Source organism: Ahaetulla prasina, chromosome 3 (assembly GCF_028640845.1).
Source record: "Ahaetulla prasina isolate Xishuangbanna chromosome 3, ASM2864084v1, whole genome shotgun sequence".
In the NCBI taxonomy this organism is placed as follows: Eukaryota; Metazoa; Chordata; class Lepidosauria; order Squamata; family Colubridae; genus Ahaetulla; species Ahaetulla prasina.
Genome location: NC_080541.1, coordinates 43,230,988 through 43,251,940, shown reverse-complemented (window position 1 = coordinate 43,251,940; position 20,953 = coordinate 43,230,988). Strand labels below are relative to the sequence as shown.

Below are 20,953 nucleotides of genomic sequence, written 5' to 3'. Positions count from 1 at the left end.
GGTCCTAAGTGAAGAAGCACCTCTATTTATGCACATTTGTCAGTACTATTTTATATATATATATATACCAAAGTAGTAAACACCTAGATGTAGCCCAGACTATCAAAAATTCATTTCCTTGGGATCGAATATGCAAATCCAAATCCAAACAGGGCAGCTATGTTACCCTGTTGCAAAAATATGCATATTATTATTATTAGTTATAAATTTTAGCAGACTGTAATCTACTTCAGAAGGTTTTGAAATGTTCACGATATGTTGTGTGATTGGCAATACATTAATTACAATAATTTATGCAATCTTATTTCACCTATCCTCTGAACTCCCTAGTTCTTATTTCCTTTAATCATGTATACTTATGTATAATTCAGGCTAAGATACATGTTTATGATTAAAGAAAACTGAGCTACGCAAGCTTGTATTACGAATTTGCTAGACTTTACCATTCCACAAAATTCATCTGTTTTGTTAGGCATGCTGTTTGTGCTGAAACAACCCAAATGAAGAATTTGAAACAAATTAAAAACTAACGAACATTTTGATAGTTTCTTGGCGGCAAGACCTTGCTTTTTACAGATGTACTGGCTTGTTTTTTGGCAAGTTTGTGAAACTTATTGAGATGAAATAAAGTGGCTCTATCCAAAATATTTATTAAACTTAAAAATCAAATTTTAATTTAGTGTTCTTTTTTGTAGACAACTGAGTTTTAGGTATTTTGATTACTTTCATCAGATGTCTATGATATTCCTTATCAAACTGTGAAACTGCAAAATATTTACCTATATTCAGTAAATGAGTTGTGGTAGCACCATGGATAGAATCCAGTATTGCAGGCTAACTCACTGCTCACTACAGGAGTTTGATTCTGAACGGCTCCATATTGACTTAGCCTTCAATCCTTCCGAGGTTCCAGATTGTTGTGGGCAATATGCTGACACTAAACCACTAAGAGAGGGCTGTAAAGCACTATTAAGTGGTATAGAAGTCTAAGTGCTATTTTACTTATTTTACAGCCCACTCTTGAACTCTGGGCAGTGAACAGTGGAACAAAGACAATACAATTAATATAAATCTGTAACTACTACAAGAAATCGTATTAAAACTATTTAAGGGACCCTATTAGCTTGATCCAAACTTTGAACTTTGAACTTCCAAAGCTTCCAGAAAAATGGGCTACTACATATGAATGTACTTCATGGAGAGAGACTGAAATAGCATACAATGACCAACTTGAGAAGGCAAATTCTATTCAGACAAGGTATTGCTTGATATAAACTAGTGTTATACTATGTAGTGCTTGCATTGGGTCTGGAAACCTATTAGCTTATCAGTAAGGACTTTCCTTTCAAAAGCATTTCAAAACAGTTACATTGCAGGGACATCTCCTGTGCATGGTTCTCTTCAGCTCACCCCAGATTTTCAGCGGGATTCAAGTCTGGGCTGTAGCTAGGCCACTCCAAAACTTTGATCATCTTCTGGGGAGGGCATTCTTTTGGTGTTTTTTGGGAAGTATGTTTTAAGCTGTTGTCATGTTGAAATTCCTCTTCATCTTCAACATTTTAGCAAGTTTTGTGCTAAAATTGACTGATATTTGGATTATAATTCCCTCTATCTTAACTAAAAGCTAAAGCTTTTTCTACCTGAAAAAAAGCAGCTCCAAAGCATAATGCTGCCAGTACCATACTTCACTGTGGATATGGCATACTTTTGGAAATGCACAATGTTGTTTATGCACAAAACATACCGTACTTTTTGGAATTATTGTGAAAAAGTTCAACCTTGGTCTTATCAGACTGTAACACATTTTCCAACATCCTTTTGTCAGACTTCAGTGGTGGGTTTCTACCGGTTCACCCTGGTTTGAAACTCCTGCCAGGACATCATCACAAACACTCTACGCATGCGCAGAATGTTCTGCACATGTGCAGAAGCGCCACATGCAAGTGAAGCGCACGTGCTCGCACACTCCCGGTTCCGAACCGGTAGCGAAGGTAAGTGGAACCCACTACTGTCAGACTTGATGTAAGTATTTGCAAAATGTAGTTGGGCTTGGATGTTTTCTTTGTTAGAAAAGGCTTCCGTATTGACACCCCATATCCCAGAAGGATACGGGAGACTGTTGTCACATGTAATATACAACCAGTACTCATTTAGGGTGCTTAGGCCTCTTGGACCAGTTTTCTTCTTGTTTTTTTCAAAAATCAATTTTGAAGGCATATCCAGTTCTTAGTAGTATCACTGTTGTGCCATATTTTCTCCACTTATTAATGTCTGTGTTCCAGGGTATATCCAATGCCTTGGAGCATTTTTTTGTACTTCTCCTAACCGGTATCTTACAATGAGATCCCTTTGACGCTTTGTAAGTTCTTTACAGACAATGGACTTTGCTGTAAGAGGCAACTGAGTAAATGCAAAAAAAACAAACAAACCCCTTCTGGAACAGCTGAAATTCATATGGGCTTAATTAGAGTCAATTTAATTGATGGCAGGTGTGTACTAACTATTTAGCATCAAATTTAATATGTGGTTAAATCTGAACACAGCCATATCCCTACTTATAGGAGGGTGTGAACATTTATGCAGCCATATTATTCTGTTTTTTTATTATGTTTTCCCCTCTAAAATATTTTAGTTTGCTTTCAATTGAACTGTAGTTTATACATTATATTAAAGGTGGAAAGAATTCTGAAGTGATTTACCTTGATCTGATTTTTTTACATCTCAAAAAACTGGCATTTTAATTAAGTGTGTGTAGACTTTCTATATCCACTATTATGTTCTTCTGGAATTCACAACATATCCTCACTTGATTTACAAATGCAGATATTAAGCAAAATATATACAAAACTAAAACCCTTTCAGCAACTTATATTGCTACCAATACAATATTGAGTTTGAACAACCATACCTCAAATACATGAAAGAAAGCTGAAGAGCAACTTTTTCATATAGGTAGTCTTCAACTTACAGCTGGTCACATAACTATTAGAAGTTATGACGGACTTGAGAAAGTTACTTACACCTGTCCTTGAAGTTACAATTGCTTCATCATCCCTACTGGTTACAGCATCTCACAATCACATTTTGCAACCTTTTGCTGTTTTTAGCAAAAAATATCCATTGGATAAACTGGATTTGGAGTTACAACCTTGTGAATCCCTTAATGACCAAGTGACTTACTTAATGACAATGACTTTCTTAATAACATTGTAAACATGGTCATGAAATCAAATCCATTCACATGATGACTTGACTTATGATTGCAACGATGTACAACCAAAATTCTGGGCTCAATTGTGGCTGTAAATTAATGATTACCTGCAATCCTTTGTGTAACATTTGTGGTGCAATTCTTACACAGTAAATTGTATCAGCAATGCAAACCCCAAACCTGGAGACTTAATCTTGGGATTATAGTTGCAGAGAAATAATAGAACGTATTGATCCTCAAACATTAGACAATATACAAAACCAGTAAGCATTTCAGAGCATATAAAATACTTTTGTATGTGAACATAGCATAATTTCAACTGGTGATTTCTAATCAAACTATTAACAAGCCATGTACAAGAAATATTGGGATGGACTGGAACACAATGATACATCATTATTAAAAAATACGAACAACTCTTTGCTCAATACATTGTCAAATGCATAAATATTAAATTAACTAATTTCATAAAGAAGATACTCATTGTTTTCACTATGAATTCTAACTCAGCTGCAATATCACACAAAGCTGACAGATAAACAGAGCTAGAAAATTAAGTTTTCTGAAAGCCTGGCTTTCTTCCAGGAATCAGTGTCATTATCTGACTCTGTATTTAATTAGCACCAGTTACTGTCAAGCAGTCACTTGGGTAGCTCTTTCACTATCTTCATTCAGACACTGGAGACAAAACTGTCTTCATCTAGTCCTTTGGAGATGGTAGAGATGATTGCCAATTTTTGATATCACCCGCTCTTCCAGGTAATATAATACCACACAGTAGAAATTAAGCAATAACAATCAGAATCCTGTATATCAAAACACATACTTGAAAAACACTGTTATTCATAAAATTAAAGCTCATTTTCTAAAAATTTAAGACTGATGTGCAAAAAAAGTATAGGCTTCAAATATCTACTTTAGGTGGTTCAAGAGTTTGATCTTTCTTTTAATGGAATATTTTAAATATCAGAAAATCTCTGATTTTTAACATACTGCTTTCAATACTACTTTCAGATTCAAAAATAATGGGAAACAGGCAAAATATAAGACGCATTTGTTTAGATATGAAGATAATGTAACTCAATGTAAAAAACAAATAAAAGAATTTTTTGATGATAATTTGAATAGGGGAACATCAATAGAAATGGTTTGGGACACGAGTAAGGCTTTTATGAGAGGAGTCTTAATATATATTAATAATAAACAGAGAAGTAAACAACAAAAACAGCGTAGGTATTTAAAAGAGGAAATCCAAAAGAAATAACAATTATTAATACATAATCCACATGATCAAAAACTAAAAGATGCAATAAAGATACTACAGAGTCGATTTAATATGATAATAGCAGACCAGACGGCAACAAACATACAGTATGCTAAACATAATACTTTTTGTAATGCAAATAAATTTAGCATATATCTTATGGAAAAAACAAAAAGCACGTATTATAGAAAAAATAGAATTTAAAGGTAAGGAGAGATATCAACAGGATAAAATTAAAAAAGCTTTTTTAGAATATTATACAAATTTATATGCTAAAGATACAATCTTGAACATGGATATTGATAAATATTTGAAAGAGTACAAGGTTAAAAGTTTAACCTTAGAACAAAGGGAAGAATTGAATCGGCCTATAACTTCTGAAGAAATTATTTTGACAATAAAACAATTAAAAATGGGAACAAACCCCGGTACGAATGGACTTACAACGATTTATTATAAAAATTTACAGAATGAGATAGTAGGTCCACTTAAGGAATTATTTAATCAGATACAATTAGGAGGGGGAATAGCCCCATCATGGAGAACTACTTTCATTTCATTGAAATCTTCAAAAGAAGAACAGGATTGCTCTAAACTTGTGAATTATAGGCCGATTTATAGGCCGAATTATAGGCCGATTTCACTTTTGAATAATGATTGTAAGATTTTTGCTAAAATAATAGCGAATAGATTAATGTTAGTTCTGCAACAGAAAATTCATACTGATCAATCTGGATTTATAAAGGGGAGGCAGATGAGGAATAATGTTAGACAGATTGTAAATTTATTGGAATATTTAGAAAAGAACAATATTTTTGCAGCATTTATTTTTTTGGATGCAGAGAAAGCCTTTGATTGCCTGCATTGGGAATTTTTATTCAAATTAATAGATAAAATGCAATTTGGAGAATTAGAACGATTTATGGAGAGCAAACAGCACAGATAATAGTTAATGGTAGTTTGACAGAAGTTTTTAAGATTGTGAAAGGAACAAGACAGGGGTACACCCTATCACCATTATTGTTTATTCTAACTCTGGAGCCATTACTGGATAAAATAAGAGAGGTAAAGGAGATAGAGGGAATTAAAATTAGACAACATGAGTATAAAGTGAGAGCATTTGCTGATGATTTGGTGATTATTTTGTCAAATCCTATAAACTCAAGTGTATGTTTGTTGGAAATAATTGATCAATATGGAAAAGTTTCAGGGTTTAAAGTAAATCAGAATAAAACAAAAGTGATAACAAAAAATATGACTAGACAACAGAAAGAAAAATTAGACGAAGCAACAGGATTTGAAATTGTAAAAAAGGTTAAATACCTAGGGGTTTATATTACTTCTTCAAATGTTAAATTGTATAAGAATAACTTTGAGGTATTATGGCAAAAAGTTCAGAAGGAAATGCTCGGTTGGAAAAAATTACAATTATCATTATTGAGGAGAATAGCAGCCATTAAAATGACTGTTTTACCTAGATTTTTATTTTTGTTTCAGATGATACCAATAATTAAGAAAGATAAAAATTTGGAAGAATAACAGATTGGAATTAATAAATTTATATGGAAAGATAAAAAAGCGAGAGTTAAAATGAAAATAATTCAAGACATACGGGAAAGGGGAGGTTTAAAAATGCCCAATCTTAAATTATATTATGAAGCAGCTGCTCTTTTGGTAATAAGTGATTGGTTTAACCTAACGGAGGAAAGGATTTTGAATATAGAAGGTTATAATTTACTATATGGATGGCATGCATATTTATTGTATGATTAAAAAACTGGATAGAGCCTTTAAGAATCATGTGTTAAGAATTGCTCTTCTGCGTGTCTGGAAAAATACTATTACAAGTTGAATTACAAAATTCCTATTTGGGCAAACCCCAGGCATGCAATAGAGAATATAAATATAGAACAGAAACAGGAAATGATTACTTATAAAGAACGTTTATATTTTGAGAGAGGTAATTTACAATTAAAATTCTTGCAACAATTAAAAGAAGAAGGGAGAAACTATACTTGATTCCAATATGGGCAATTACGAGCTAGGTGGAAAGAAGACCAGAAAATTGGTATCATGCAGAATGAAGAAAACTTGGTAAAACAAATTATATATCAAACTCAGGCGCATATAAAAGGATTGTATAATGTGTTGATAGAAATAGACTCTGAAAGGGATCTAATAAAGGATTGTATGATAAAATGGACACAAAATATTCAAGAACCAATATTTTTGGAAACTTGGGAAAAAAATTGGGTTAGAAATGTTAAATTTACGCAAGCACAGAACTTGAGGGAAAATTTTTATAAAATGTTTTATAGGTGGCACTTAGACCCTAAGAAATTATAATGTATTTATCCAGATCTGCAAGCGAAATGTTGAAGATGTAATTGTGATGATGTTACATATTTTCATATTTGGTGGACTTGTAAGAAGATTAAGGCTTTTTGGATAAGGATCTGGTGGATTATACAAAATGTTTTGAAAACACAAAATGTTTCCTACCGCAATTTTTCTTATTGGGAATTATTACGGACTGTACAGTAATTGAGACTAAGTTGATTTTAAATTTAATAACAGCAGCAAGACTACTGATAGGACAATACTGCAAGAAAAAAAATTACCTACAATAGAAGAATGGATATTGAAAGTTGCTAATTTGGCTGAGATAGCTAAAATCTCAGCCTTTTTGAAAGGCACTACACAAGAAAAATATCTAACTGAATGGGAAAAATGGATTGAATATACGCAAAATAGATATCAGATTAAGAGATATCAGATTGCTTTTGAATGATTAGGATGTATTTATCTTTGATTTGTATGGGGAAGTTAGGATTTGAGAAGAAGGGAAGGATTATAATTTGTGTTAGGGAAAATTTAGTGAATGATTGTTTTTTCTTTTGAACTATACCTTGTGTTTGTTCTGGGAAGTCGGGGGGGGGGAGGGGTGTTTTTGAAGGGGGGGGAGGGGATGAAGTGGGGGGAGGGGAAAATTTTTTTGTAAAAACTTCTTTAATTAAAAAAAAAAAGACTCAGGCATCCTGTGCTTTATATACTGTGTTTTATGTATCATAGCTAATCGTGTTTACATTTGATGGAAAGATGATGATGATTCAAATATAAAGACTGAGTAGTAATAGAACCCATTAGAACAGTGGTTCCCAACCTTTTTTTGGCCATGCCCACCTAAGTATCTTTAAAATTCTGATGCCCGCCCCCCCATGACATATAATTCTTACTTTACTCAAAAAGTGAACTCTACTTACAGAGAAGGCTAAAAGCCCATTAACTTGGTTTAAACAAGGTTCAAATTGCCCCCATTCAAAATCAAATTGTTCCCCTGTGGGGCATGGGCCCCATGTTGGGAACCACTGATTAGAAGAACAAAAAAAGACTAAGCTAAGGGAAGCAACCTGAGGCAAAAAAAAATCACTGAAGGTATCAGAAAGCCAGTGGGAAACACTGTGCAAAATCCCAACACAGCAACCTAAAAATGTGCTGTAGTAATTGTGAAAAGGATAAACAATTCCTGAATGCCTATGCCACTACTCCTCTGAAGCTTTTTTTTATTCAACCATAAGCCTAATGAATCTTACCTTGTTTTTAAGTGGAGCTGGGAAAAACAATAGTTTGGAAAAGTGATGTAAATTCTATACCAGGCATGTTGATGGTAGACATTGGCCTCTAGTTAGATAGGCAGTAACCAGGAGTGAAATGCTACCAGTTCGCTCTGGTTCGGGCAAACCGATAATGATACAATTACCGGTTCAGGCGAACTGGTAGTAAAAAAAAAAAAAAGCTACCGGTTCAGTGGAACCGGTAGTTTAAAAACGCTACCGGTTCATCGAACCAGTATTTCCGACAATCAGCTGTGCTGAACGGTTTAGCTTCACTAGAAATCAGTAAATCCTGCTTTCTAGCAAAGCTAAATCGTGCGGCATAGCTGTCCCCCCCTACACTGTTCTACTTACCTAGTGAAGTCTTCTTTTTCTGTGTGAAGCACGTTTTTAGTGCACACTATGCATATGTTCGCAATGTGCTTTTGGCGCGTGCGCACGTGCAGCGAACCAATAGCAATCCGAGGAGGATTTCACCACTGCCAGTAACCTATTTCTAACTAAACCAAGTCATTCTCTCTCAAGCCACATAAATTTATGTAAAGGAAATTGTGCAAATGTAAACAAAAGTGATCTGACTATATTTATATTTAAATAGTTATTGTTTATTGTTTTTTCTATATTTTGTTTCTGATTGAACCATTTTTACTCTTAATCCATCAGATATAACCCCAAAACAAGGTCATTATCTTTGAAAAAAGGGTGATACATTTTTATGTGGTTCATGGTCTGCCTGTAGAGTTTTAAAGATTTACAATTTAAAAAACGGTCTGAAATGAAACTGAAATTGTAAAACTTTCAGAATAAGGCCTCATTACATAAACTCAAAATACAATTTTGAGGAAGTCAATGCAAGCTTTTAAAAAAATGCCTCACTTCAAACAAAGCTGCCAACAAAGCATACCTTGATGCTGTTGTCAGACTTCCAGTCCAACAGGCAGGACTGGAACCAATTAGCCAAGCTCACACGATATAAGACTTTCTGATAAGTTATTTGTACTGAAGAAAAGATTCAAAGCCATAATGAAATATATCTAATAATTGCTATGTTTCAAGAGCAAGGTCTATGAAATAAGCTACCCACCTCCTCTCTTGTGTGAAAAGGTTTGTTTTCATCTGTCCCTTGTTTTTGCAATGGTCAGATTTGATTTCATGTTATTTTTCACCGCCTGTGTAAGAACTAACTTTTACACCTGATTTGCAAAGCAAAAGCATTTTTTTACTGCTAAAACCAAAACAAAATACTTGTAATATTTTGCTTTGGATTCTGTTTCAGCATTCCTTCTTAGAGCTTCCACTACAGAAAACAACTGATAGGAACTTTCTTTGGTAAGAGAAGGATAATGGAGCCAGGTACTGCATCATTAGGGTCTTAAGACTGGATATCTCCACCTCAGACTCCGCAAGGTGAGGAAAGGTGGCCAATCCCAAGCACTCCAGGCATGAACCAAAAGGATTCTTTAGTGGGAAAGTCCAAACATGTGGTAGGAAATATGTTTCAAGGCCTGCTTTTCAATATGACTTAGCTAATAAGCCTTTTTATTATGTGAACATATGAAACCTCTTTTCAACAGAAAAAATCTAGATAAGAATGAAAACACAATATGAACTATTTTTGTGCAACACTTCATTGCATATGCTTCATTCCTGATAATGATAATTTAATAAAGATAACTTACCAAGACTCAATGAGGCAGTTAAATCAGTATTGGTTGTATATTTGAAAACTTCAATCTTCAGATACATCTCAAGCCTGCTATAAACAAAAAGAAAATAAACATTCATATCAAATTATATTGCTTATTTTATATTGCCACATTAATTTTTTTGTCATTCTAAAGTAGCGGTCCTCAACCTTTGTGGCTTGGCAGCCTGGCAGAGGAGGGATGGGGGAACTAGGCAGTGAGAGCGGTGGGCTGATGCATGTGCCTGCCACTTGCACAGTCCGATTGCAGATAGGCCATAGCCCCATAGTAAACTGCAGTCCAGAGGTTGGGGACCCCTGCCCCAAAGTGCTATAAAATGACCCTTTTCTTTATTATTTAAGCCACCATTTCTAAAGGATATTATTCTTTTTTTTCCAAAGTTTTTTGTGTGGAAATCATTTACATGTAAAGAAATTTTAGCTTTGAAAAGCCAATCCAATGCAGGGTTCCATATTTCAAGCAGCAATGTCTCTTCAAAAGAGCATTTGAAACAATGATGTACAAGCATCACTTGCATCCAACCAGCTACATTCTGCTCTAATAAAAGCAAGATATATTGATGCAGTTGAGTATATTTATCATATTTAACCTGCTTAAAATCAACTCAGAAAATAGACTTAATCAAATCATTCTCCAGATAAACATTTTATGACATCAAAAAGTTAAATATCCTTCAGTACAGAATATCTGGAAAATTTAGTAGATAAATATTGGTGAAAACTAAGAGCCTAATTTCTAACTATTAAATGCAAGTTCCTATAATCACAGTATTTAGTAACAATTTTAGAATTCCAATTATTGTATGAAGTACATACAAATTATATTATTTTAAATGTTTCAGAACAAAATTGGGGCATACTAGCAAGTAACTTTTCTAAAGTTGTCTTATAGGCACTAAAGCTAAGTCAAAAATTCATGAAATTTCAGTAATTTCATTACCAAAATTTCAAAAAATACTGCTGTCCTCTCCAATTTTTCAATAGAGAATACAAGTTATTTATTTTTTAAAAATATGACTTTCTAAAATTTATATTTAGATGGAGACTCTACAGATTGTTAGAGATGTTATATTGATAATCTTCCCATGGCACAATGGGAAAAAAAAGAAAAGTTATATTCTGTTCCTCAAAGATATGCACAAGCATGAAAAGATGTATAGTAAGACATGAACCAAAGAAAAAAAATGTGGAATCTATGTTTTTCTAACATAAAGCAGACAAAAATCATTCTATGTGCAGAAGCTAGCCTTCATGTGCAGAAATGTGAGATCTAACAAAACATTAGAATCAGTAAGTAAATGACTGTAACTCAACTACACTTTAAGTATACTGTAAAAGTCCTATTGAAATAAGTATGGATAAGATTGCAGCTTTGTCTATATTCAGATCAATGGATTACGGAAACTATCTATCTCTAGAACAGGCTGTAAAACTTGTGGCCCATGGCCCAGATGCATGACACGTTGGCCACACCCATGCCCAGTTTAGTGAAGGAAAAAAGTCATGATACATCACGTGATGCTGCCATAACAACGCAAGTTTGGCACCCCCCTCTAGAACTTTTCAGGATTCTTAATACATACAGCTCTCACATAAGCAGAAAGTAAGAAGAATGGAAGTATCTTTGGCTGTTTTCATCATCAAATTTTGCATAAGTTATTTAAAATAAAGAAGTAATATATGCATTATTGTCCTCTCATTCATTTTTACAGCTCGCTTCCGTAAGGTAGCTAACATATTGCCATCAACAATCATGGCCCATGGTGCCTCTGCCAGCAAAAACAGGCTCCCGAGTTCCTTTTTTTGCTGCAGCTCTGTTTTTGCTGGCAGAGAGTTGCAGGCCATTGCAGCCAAAAATGGAGTTCAGAAGCTGTTTTCCCTGGCAGAGTACTTAGGCCACCATAGGTGCCCCTGACACAAGTGATGTCGAGCTGGCCACGCCCACCCCGGCTTCTCGAGGTCAAACCCTCATGCGGCCCTCAATGAAATTGAGTTTGACACCCCTGCCCTAGAACCTGTATTTGTGAATGGACAATACATTAATAATTAAACAAATAATTAACAAAGAACAAATTCTAATAACTCCTCAGATACAGATATTTTGTTTTCACTTCATGCAAATAAGCTAGTCTATGTTGTTCTATAATTATTTATTTTATTCCTTTCCAAAATGTCACAGACATTTCATTTTCAGTGATTATTCTGTTGTTTGAAAGCTAATGGTAATAACAGAGATAGAAATATACCAAATGTGCATATTTCTCCCATATATCAATATTTATTCTGAATATAGAATTAGAATATAGAAGTAAATGTATTATATATAGAAGTATATATATAGAAGTATTGTAAGACATTTTTAGGATATAAAAGAAATGTATGACAAGGGAATGCAAATTTTATAAAAATTAAAAGTAATTAAAATATAATAATATATTAAATATATTAAAATATTATTAAAATATTTATACCACTGCTTAGGACATATATTTATATATATTTAAATTTATATAATATATATTTACATAAGTCCCCTCTGACCCTTTATATTCAATCCAGCAATGTAATGTTTCAATGAAGAAGAATATTTGTAGTTCAAGATTGAAATGAGGAATCCTCTATGCTCTCTGAGCTTGGCTAATTCTACATGGAATCAATGTAGCACAAGTTAATTAAAGCCTTTCAAAATATCCTAAGCAAACCAAAAGACCCAGCAGCTCCAGAAGAAAAATCAGGAGTCATCTACAACATACAGTCAGGGGTGAAATGCTCCCGGTTCGGCAGTAGCAATGGCAGCTGGTGGTTTGGAGAACCGGTAGCAAAAATCCCTCCCTCCCCACCCCACCTATACCCACACAATTGCCTGGTTGCCCGCTTGCCAGTTCTTTAAAAAAATGCTTTTAAAAGGTAAAAAAAAAAAAGCTCTGACGATCCCAGTCAGAGCCTTTTTTTTAGTTTTCAAAGCACTTTTTTTACAACCTAATTGACTGAATAGGTTGTAAAAAAATGCTTTTAAAAGTAAAAAAAAATAAATCACGCGCCACAGCTGATCACACACATTCTCGCACGCTGTTCTACTTCCCCATGCCTCCTTTTGGCTTGCACTGTACCCGCGCACCTTGCATTTGGTGCATGGTGCGCATGCGCAGCCAGTGAACCGGTTCAGATTTCACCACTGCATACAGTGTAATGATTGCAACAATCACTATGTAGGACAAACAGGCAGAAGATTGGCAGAACACATCCATGAACACCAACTAGCAGTCAGAAGATATGATGAAAGCTCTTTAATTTCACAACATATGGACAGAATTAACCATAGTTTCGATTGGGAGACTGGGAAGTCCTAGACCAAGCCAAGTCCAAAAGTCTAGAAGCCTGGCACTCTGACAAATCAGTCATCAATAGACACAGACATAAACAGTATCTATAGAATATGCAAAAGAGACAATCAACAAACCAAAAAGGGAACAAATAGACCTAAGCACCTCTCCACCAGCAATCAGCATCCAGATAAGTATAGATTAACTCCAAGATTAACATCAGACCAACAATTAAGTAAACTGTCTGCAGAGACTCTCAGTCATCCAGGTCATGGTTGTCCTAAAGGTGCTTTTTCAGGAAGCAACTGGACTTTCTTGTTTTTTCTTTGAAGACTTTTAGCTTCTCATCCAAGAAGTTTCTTCAGATCTGACAGGATAGTGGGGAATGGAAGGATTTATATTCCTTGCAGACAGCTGGTCATTTGCATACTTTTAGAGGGTCTTTGAAGGTTTACCTGAGTAGTGCTCCTGGTCTTCCTGGTGCAATTTTTTCTCTGGAAATCCATTTATACTCCCACACCATTCAAAGGGTGGTCCATTCCCCACTATTCTGTCAGAGCTGAAGAAGCTTCTTGGATGAGAAGCTAAACGTCTTCAAAGAAAAAAAAAAAGAAGGTCCAGATGCCTCCTCAAGTAAACAGTATACCGATCAAGAAACTAAACTAACAGTAAACAGCCTAACCAAAGTACTTCTAAGACCACCCCCGCCAGCACTGACAGAGCAAGCCATTATAATATAAGCTGAGAGCAAACCCCACTCCTTACTAGCATTGATGATCTTACCCTAATTTGGGTAATTTGGAAGAAAAAAAATCAATTTTAGAGACCACCAAGCAAGGAACCCTCATTATAATGTGTACAATATGAACTTTTATATTAAAAACATTGTTTAAAAGATAGGCTGCTTACATGTCACATGGTACATAAGAAAAATGTTATACATTTCCTAGTCGGATGACATGAAAAGCAGAAGTAAACTTTTTTGAATGGGAAAAGAAAGGAGATGGAACTGCAGTTGACTATAGGTAGTCCTCAACTTACAAGTTCATTTAGTCATCAGTTACAAGGGCGCTGAAAAAAATGGCTTAAGACTATTTTTCACACTTACAACTGTAGCAGCAGTCCCATAGTCACATGATCACAATTAATATTTGTGATGGTTGCAGTCTCCCAGGGTCATGTGATCGCCTTCTGACAAGCAAAGCCAATTGGAAAGCCAGATTCAGTTAACAACCATGTTACTAACTTAACTGCCCTGACTCACTTAACGAGGGTGGCAAGAAAGGTCATTGTAACATGCGGCAAAATTCACTTAACAAATGTTTCGCTTAGCAACAGAAATTTTGGACTCAATTGTGGTCGTAAATCGAGGACTACCTGTATATAAAAGTCTAGAATTGCCTGTTTCAACAGCAACATTTGATCCTGTTCATCTGAATTTCCAACAGTTTCTTTGGAATGTGTTACAAAAGTATCTGGTGCTGAACTGGACTTTACCTGGCTTACTCTTTTTGATACCTCCCAAGTACCCTGGAAATAATACAAGTACATTCACACTTTATTAACATGTGCTCAGAATACTTAGTAAAGATTTTTAAAATATTTAGTGAGTTATATAAGAGGAAAACAATATAAAATGTGACCAAAAGTAATATAATCAGCTCACCCACATAATCAACTGTGGTTATAAAACAAAATGCACCTTCAATGTTCAACAGGAAGCAGCTTTATGCAATATTGGTAGCATACAGGTACACTTCCTCTTTCAAGTTCAGCTGAGAATAGAAGTTTTTTCTGCAGTATTTTTAGGTGACAGCTCATTCTATGCCTTCCTATGAAAATAAAGTAATAAAACCTTTATATTCCTCCACAAAAGATCCAACAGAATATATTCCATAATGACTAGTGAGTACAACTGAACATAGCGATACTGAAATGAAATGGAAATTAGCCACAGAATTCAATAGAATTGTGTTATTTTGATTTGTCACGACATGCATCCACATTGCATTATGAAAGGTCAAATATATGGAAGCAATTATTTTATTTCAGTTTGAACAGCTCTAATTTCAGTGGTTACTTATGAATCTGATGTTTCAGTGGTTACTCAAGTGTACTTACTACCTACCATTGTCCTGAAAGCACTACAAATATTATGACAGAAAGAGAGAATCCTGAACTTATTTAAAACAATATTTGTACCACTTAAATGGCATAAGCTTCTAAATTGCAGCAGCAGCAACTTATTAACAAGGCTTACTTTCCTCCCAAATGAGTAAGGCTATTTACAGTATCTTTTAATTTACACGTAACTGCTAAGAGATTCACTTTCATTTCCTAAATGAATAATATTTTGGAAGAATCAACAGGACATATTACTAGTATGCTACACTTAAAATTTATTATCTTTATTTCCAAGTCAAAACATTTTTGGTAAAATTGAAATCGCCCACTGTAAAAAAGCATATGCATCTGAGAGCAAATTATACAGTTATAATCAACCACTCATTTTTCTATAGATACACATATGTTCAAGTAATTCCTTTTTACTGTAGCCATATTTCCTTCACCAGCCTAGTATCTGCAACTATCCACGGTGGTCAAAGAATATAATCAGATAGTGGATGTTCTGTTTCATACAAATAGTGTTAACCTAGTAAGATTTCATTATATGGTGCAGATGAGGAAGCCTTACTTATCTCACTCACTCACACACATACACAGGCACACTCACACATATTGTACTATTGATTAAATTTGTGTGCTGCTGCAATCACAGAAAAATCTTGGTGGCTCACAAATTTGCTATAATCATATTATTTTAAAAGCATGTTCTTTGTCTCTTCAATGCTTGATATGAAAGCAATAAAATATTTATGAACCATAACTGGAAAAAATATCTAGATTTTAATTCTCAAGAAATGTTAGCAAATCTAGTATTATTGGAATCTTTCTTTAATACAAGAAAAAAACAGAGAAAGGAACACCAAAGACTTGCCAAATAGACAAATGGATTTTAGACTGTTATGTAAAGAAGATTAAACATGTGTAAGTCAATTCATTTAGAGCACAATATTTGTAAAATATTTCCGAACACCTACATTTTCCTTGCGGATCAAATCTCAAAATTTCTGCATTAGGAATCCACCCTGGGAGAGTCCATTATAGCTACAAACTACAACAGATGTCAACATGGAGGCAAGATCATCAACAAAAGGTGACAGAAGACAATGAACATTTTAGAACAGCTACAACGAAGTCTATTTTAAACACATTTTATCAACTTCATTTAGCATGACTATCACTTATATTATTTTTCCACCCAAACACTGGAATTATTGTCCCATCACAAAAAGCATGTTTTTAGCATTCTAAGATGGCCAAACATTCCACAATTATCTAAAGGTTAAAGTGAATAATGACTACAGCAAATGTTAAAGATGTTAGAAGCAACCTACAGGTTATCACTCATATAATAACTAAGCATATAAATGCAATATGTAAATTTGCAATATGTAAGTTAATTTATGGCAGGCTATGCAAAGTATTTAAAGTATTTAAAGAAGAGTTTTCTGAAACATTTGTGTGTAAAAAAAAAACTGCACTCCTTGAAGCTTTAAAGCAGCTGTGTTCTTTGAAAGGTTCAGCACAGCTCTTCCCCAATCATTTCCATATTGAAGTGCCTGTATAGCCACTTCACCAACATCATTGAAAATATTATCTGTGCATAGGGCTTTAAGAAACCAAGGAACACTTTTGAAGCAAGTACCAAACCGGAGCGTGGGGGCCGGAGCACCAGAAACCCAAAGGTCAACTGGTATTTGGGTTTCCAGTGCACTTATGCACACCCACCAGCTGGTCTTCGGGTTTCCAGCGCTCCAGCACACACAAAGGGACCAAAAACCAGAAGAGCAGCTAGCGATAGCGGGTGGCCACAGAGCTGGCTCTGCCTGCCACTTCTGACACGCTTGCCATAGGTTCGCCACCACGGTCCCAGATGGAAGGCATGATATAAATTAATAAACAATAAATAGAAAGATATGACACTGTCATTTTCTTAGTCAGACCGCAATGAATACAATCAAATTTAATTATTGATTCCATGTCAGCTATTCCCCACTGGAGTCCTTTTCTGAAATAAAAGATAGTATACAGCAGGTTTGTCCAACCCACATATAACCCTGGACAGCTAGTAATGAGAGCTCAGTAGATCATAAACTTTTAAAGGAAGTTTGTTATTTATATACATTAACTATATTATATATTTTATATGTGGCACATGACAATTCTTCTTCACTCAATAACACCCAGGCAAGCCAAAAGGTTGGACACCCATGATATACAGTATCACAAAAATCCTAGAAACTGTTTTATTGAATTTATATGGCAACTTGTAACACTGAGCATGTTGGTTACCCAAGAAACTTAAGAATCAATGAGAGCATCCTTAGTAAGCCGCAAAGAAACAGATTTTGCTTTACAGTTTAATCCTCATTATTGAAGAGGAGTTTTAATAATGAGATTCATGAGTTAAATTTATAGATACTACCTATAAATCGATATACAAATCTAAAAAGATAAATCTATCAACATAAGGTCTCTGACAATTTAGAAGCAGGTAATTTTATTATATAATCATCTTTCATGTACTACTGCACACTTAAAAAACAAACAGCAAGGGAAGTGATTGTTACTGCCACCAAAATCATTACTATACAAAAAAAACAACTTCTGAACAAGAATGTTGGTACTTTGCAGCCACTAGAAAAAAGAGTCTTATAGAGCAACACTTTTACTGATCAGTTTTTGTAAATTTTGTCATTGCATTAAGAACCAGAGTAAATCACAATGGAACAAGTAATTAAGAACTGGTTATTCGGTAATCCAAGTATCAACAGTCTTGTATGCCACATAATATATTTGTATTGGGTAAAGTTGAGCTACTGCCTTAGAAGCCCAGTAGAATGATTTAGTGTAGATAAGTAGCTTTTACATATACAAATTACAAATAAAGTTGTAAATCTATTTTATTTTTTAAAACACCTTTACTGTCCAGCTTTCCTTTTAAAAAAGGATGTTTATAGCATAATGAAACCAGAGTTACTTGAACACAGTGTTCTATGTTTATTTTCAAAATCTGTACTTTTCTTCACATTCACTTAGAAATTAGTAATTTAGGATATTCAGACTTTTGATATAATTTCAGAGACTGTCCCAGACAGTTAAAACTCTAAATTTTTTATTATGCACATCAAATCAGTGTCAACTCTTTAGTAACCATTAGCAGCCTTTCTTATGAAAATTCTAAATTAATGAACTGCTTTTAGTGAAGAAGTTAAAAAAAATGTTAATATTATCTTTTCATGAAAGTTTCAGAATTATATTAATAATATATTCATTTTTTGTTGTTAGTTGCGAAGTCGTGTAAGACCCATCATGACCCTGTCCTCTACCATTCTCTGTAGTAACATGTTTACAGTCCCCTAAACAAATCTGTCATTGAAAGAACTGTAAGTATGTGATTTATAGGTAAACAAGAATTGTGAATTTATTATTCCATTTTTATTATTCAACTTTGCTTTAATCTACTTTTATACAATACAATGAGCCTAAGAAAGCCACAGTATCAGGCTGATGACAACAATATGTGGAAAGTGGCATAGATGAAAAATAGATACTACACGAACAAAGTCAAAGTTACCAAGACAACCAATAACCCTGGATGCCTTTGCAACAGCAGGAGCAAGGAATAAAAAAGCTTCTGCCTATCAGGAAGCAAAAACGCCATCGCCCTGCTTCTTGAAATCAGGGCCTTAGGTACTGCGTGCACCATAAAAAGCTACGGCAAAATTGTGCTGTTTGTGTCCAACACCCTCCCTTGCACAAGGAAAGCTCAGGGAGCAGGTGGAAAAGGGATTAGGCGCACATCCTCACTGCCACACGGGAAAAGAGGAGGCGTACGCAATTCTCCAAATACAATTAAGAGGAGGGGAGGTCGAAATACGGTTTTCTCTTTGACCCATTAAACCAAACGCGTCCCAAATAGAAAGCAAGGTGACGCTTCTCCCCGCGCTTCCATCTCTATTCCCACATAATTGTACACAGTGCGATCGATTCCGCCCAGACAGAGAGGGGAGAGAGAGGAAAGAGGCGCCGAACACCCGGCTGCTCCGAAAGCCGAAGCGCCCAGGAAGCCTTCGACCCACCGGCCAGCAACCCGGCTGCTTAGGCCGCCCAGCGGAGAGGACGACAGCGCAGCCGAGGCGCTGCCGGAGCCGCCTCCGCCACTACTACCGTCGTCCCCTCCCCCACCCACCCAGGCACACGAAGCAGCAATGCGGCTCCCCAGGCTGCGCTCGCACCCAGCGGCGAGCAGGCAGGGCCTAGTCGGGTTTCGGGAAAGGGGGATTGCGAAGGCCGCGCACAAAGTTGGAGAAGTTAACCACAACAAAAGCCCGGGGAGGGAGCAGAGTTTTGTCGCCCCAACTCAATTTTCCGCCGAGGCAACTTGCACCGCGACAGCCCGTCGCCGTAGCCTCCCTTACACACCTCCCCTTCCTGGAGAGGTTCGGTCCCCCTCACACTTGCCGGGGACGGCAGGATATTGGGGGGGGGGGTGCCTGGGTAAAGCCTTCGGAGAGAGGCGGGCGCGCTTTCAGCTGCCACCCCTAAAATCTCTTCTGCGCGGAACGACCCTCCCCCGAGAGGAAGAGGAGGGAGGCGGCGGCGCAGCCAGCTCTTCCCCTGCCAGCGGCACCCCCGTTTCCCGAGGCGGCTCCCCTATTCTTCTCCCACCCCTTCGAGCCAGACGGCCCCCGCTTCTCTTTAAAGAGAAAGCAGGAGAGGAAGATGTTAAAGCCCAACTTCAGACCACTTCGCTCCCCCTTCCATTATTCATTCCCCGCTCGAGGGAACCGCACGCCCCTCATTAAGAAGCAGCAGACAACCAGACGGACACCTCCCCCTTTCGGGTGCAGAGCCCCTCAAGTTGCCTCTCGGGGAGGCAGCCGGGGGTGGGGGGGACAGAAGAAGAACCAGTCTGGCTGCCAGGTCGTTCGGTCTTCCCGGCATCAGCTCCGCCAGTTCCTTCGCCTTCCCCGGCAGCGCAGCGCGCAAGCTCGGGTTATCAGACAGCGCACAGCCGGGAGCGCCCCTCTTGCTATCCACCACCACCACCACCCCGCGCCTGTTCCGCAGAGAAGGCGCTTCTATTTACCGAGGTCAGTAAAGTCTCCGGCTCTTCTCGCTCAAGCTGCCGCCAGCGCTAACCTTTGCTTTGTAAGAGGAAGCTGGAGCTGCTGAGTCTTCCGCGGCCGCCATGTTCCCGTTTTAATCACTGGCTGCTTGTTTATTTCAATGGAGACCCTCCCACAGCTCACCCTCCTCCTCTCCGCAAAGCTCCCAGCCAGAGAGGAGGGACTGGGAGGGCCGCCGCCGCCGCCACTCCCTGCGACGGAAAGAGGGCGCGCGCACCCCAGCCCGTCCCCGGCCGTCGTCTTGGCGGGGCGGTTCGCCGAGAGGAAACTTCCTTTGCGACTTAACGCTGGTCCCCGGGACGTAAACCGGTGTCTTGGAACAGGGGTGGGGGTGGCGGGAAAAAGCAACGAAAGAAGCCGTGACCGAAGCAAGAAGGCAGATAGGAAAAGGATGCCATTGTACGTATCGTTAACAAAAGAGAAATGGAAACCAATCGGTGTGATTCATCCATTTCCTTTCCTTGGACGGCTAAAGAAAACAAGGCGCTCAGTTTTGCCGAATCATTTAAAAGACCCGATGATCATAAGCACATTGGTGTTCAGTCTGTCTCCCTCCCTCCCTCCTTGTCTGTCTGTCTCA

At 36.8% G+C, this 20,953-nt stretch overlaps 1 protein-coding gene across 11 annotated transcripts in view; it reads right to left on the bottom strand.

Annotated features, from left to right (window-relative positions):
• NCOA2 (nuclear receptor coactivator 2) overlaps nucleotides 1-20,579 on the bottom strand; it is a 140,459-nt gene extending 119,880 nt beyond the window's left edge. For 2 of the 11 annotated variants that reach the window (XM_058175199.1, XM_058175208.1), the window contains exons 1-2: nucleotides 20,334-20,578; nucleotides 9,769-9,845 (exon numbers count right to left, since the gene is read on the bottom strand). The gene's annotated coding sequence lies outside the window, so the exon portion shown is untranslated. Of the gene's footprint in view, nucleotides 1-9,768; nucleotides 9,846-14,783; nucleotides 14,950-20,333 lie in introns of all 11 variants that reach the window. The other 9 variants (XM_058175202.1, XM_058175200.1, XM_058175203.1 and 6 more) reach the window with 9 other exon arrangements.
• Between the last annotated feature and the right edge of the window lie 374 nt (nucleotides 20,580-20,953).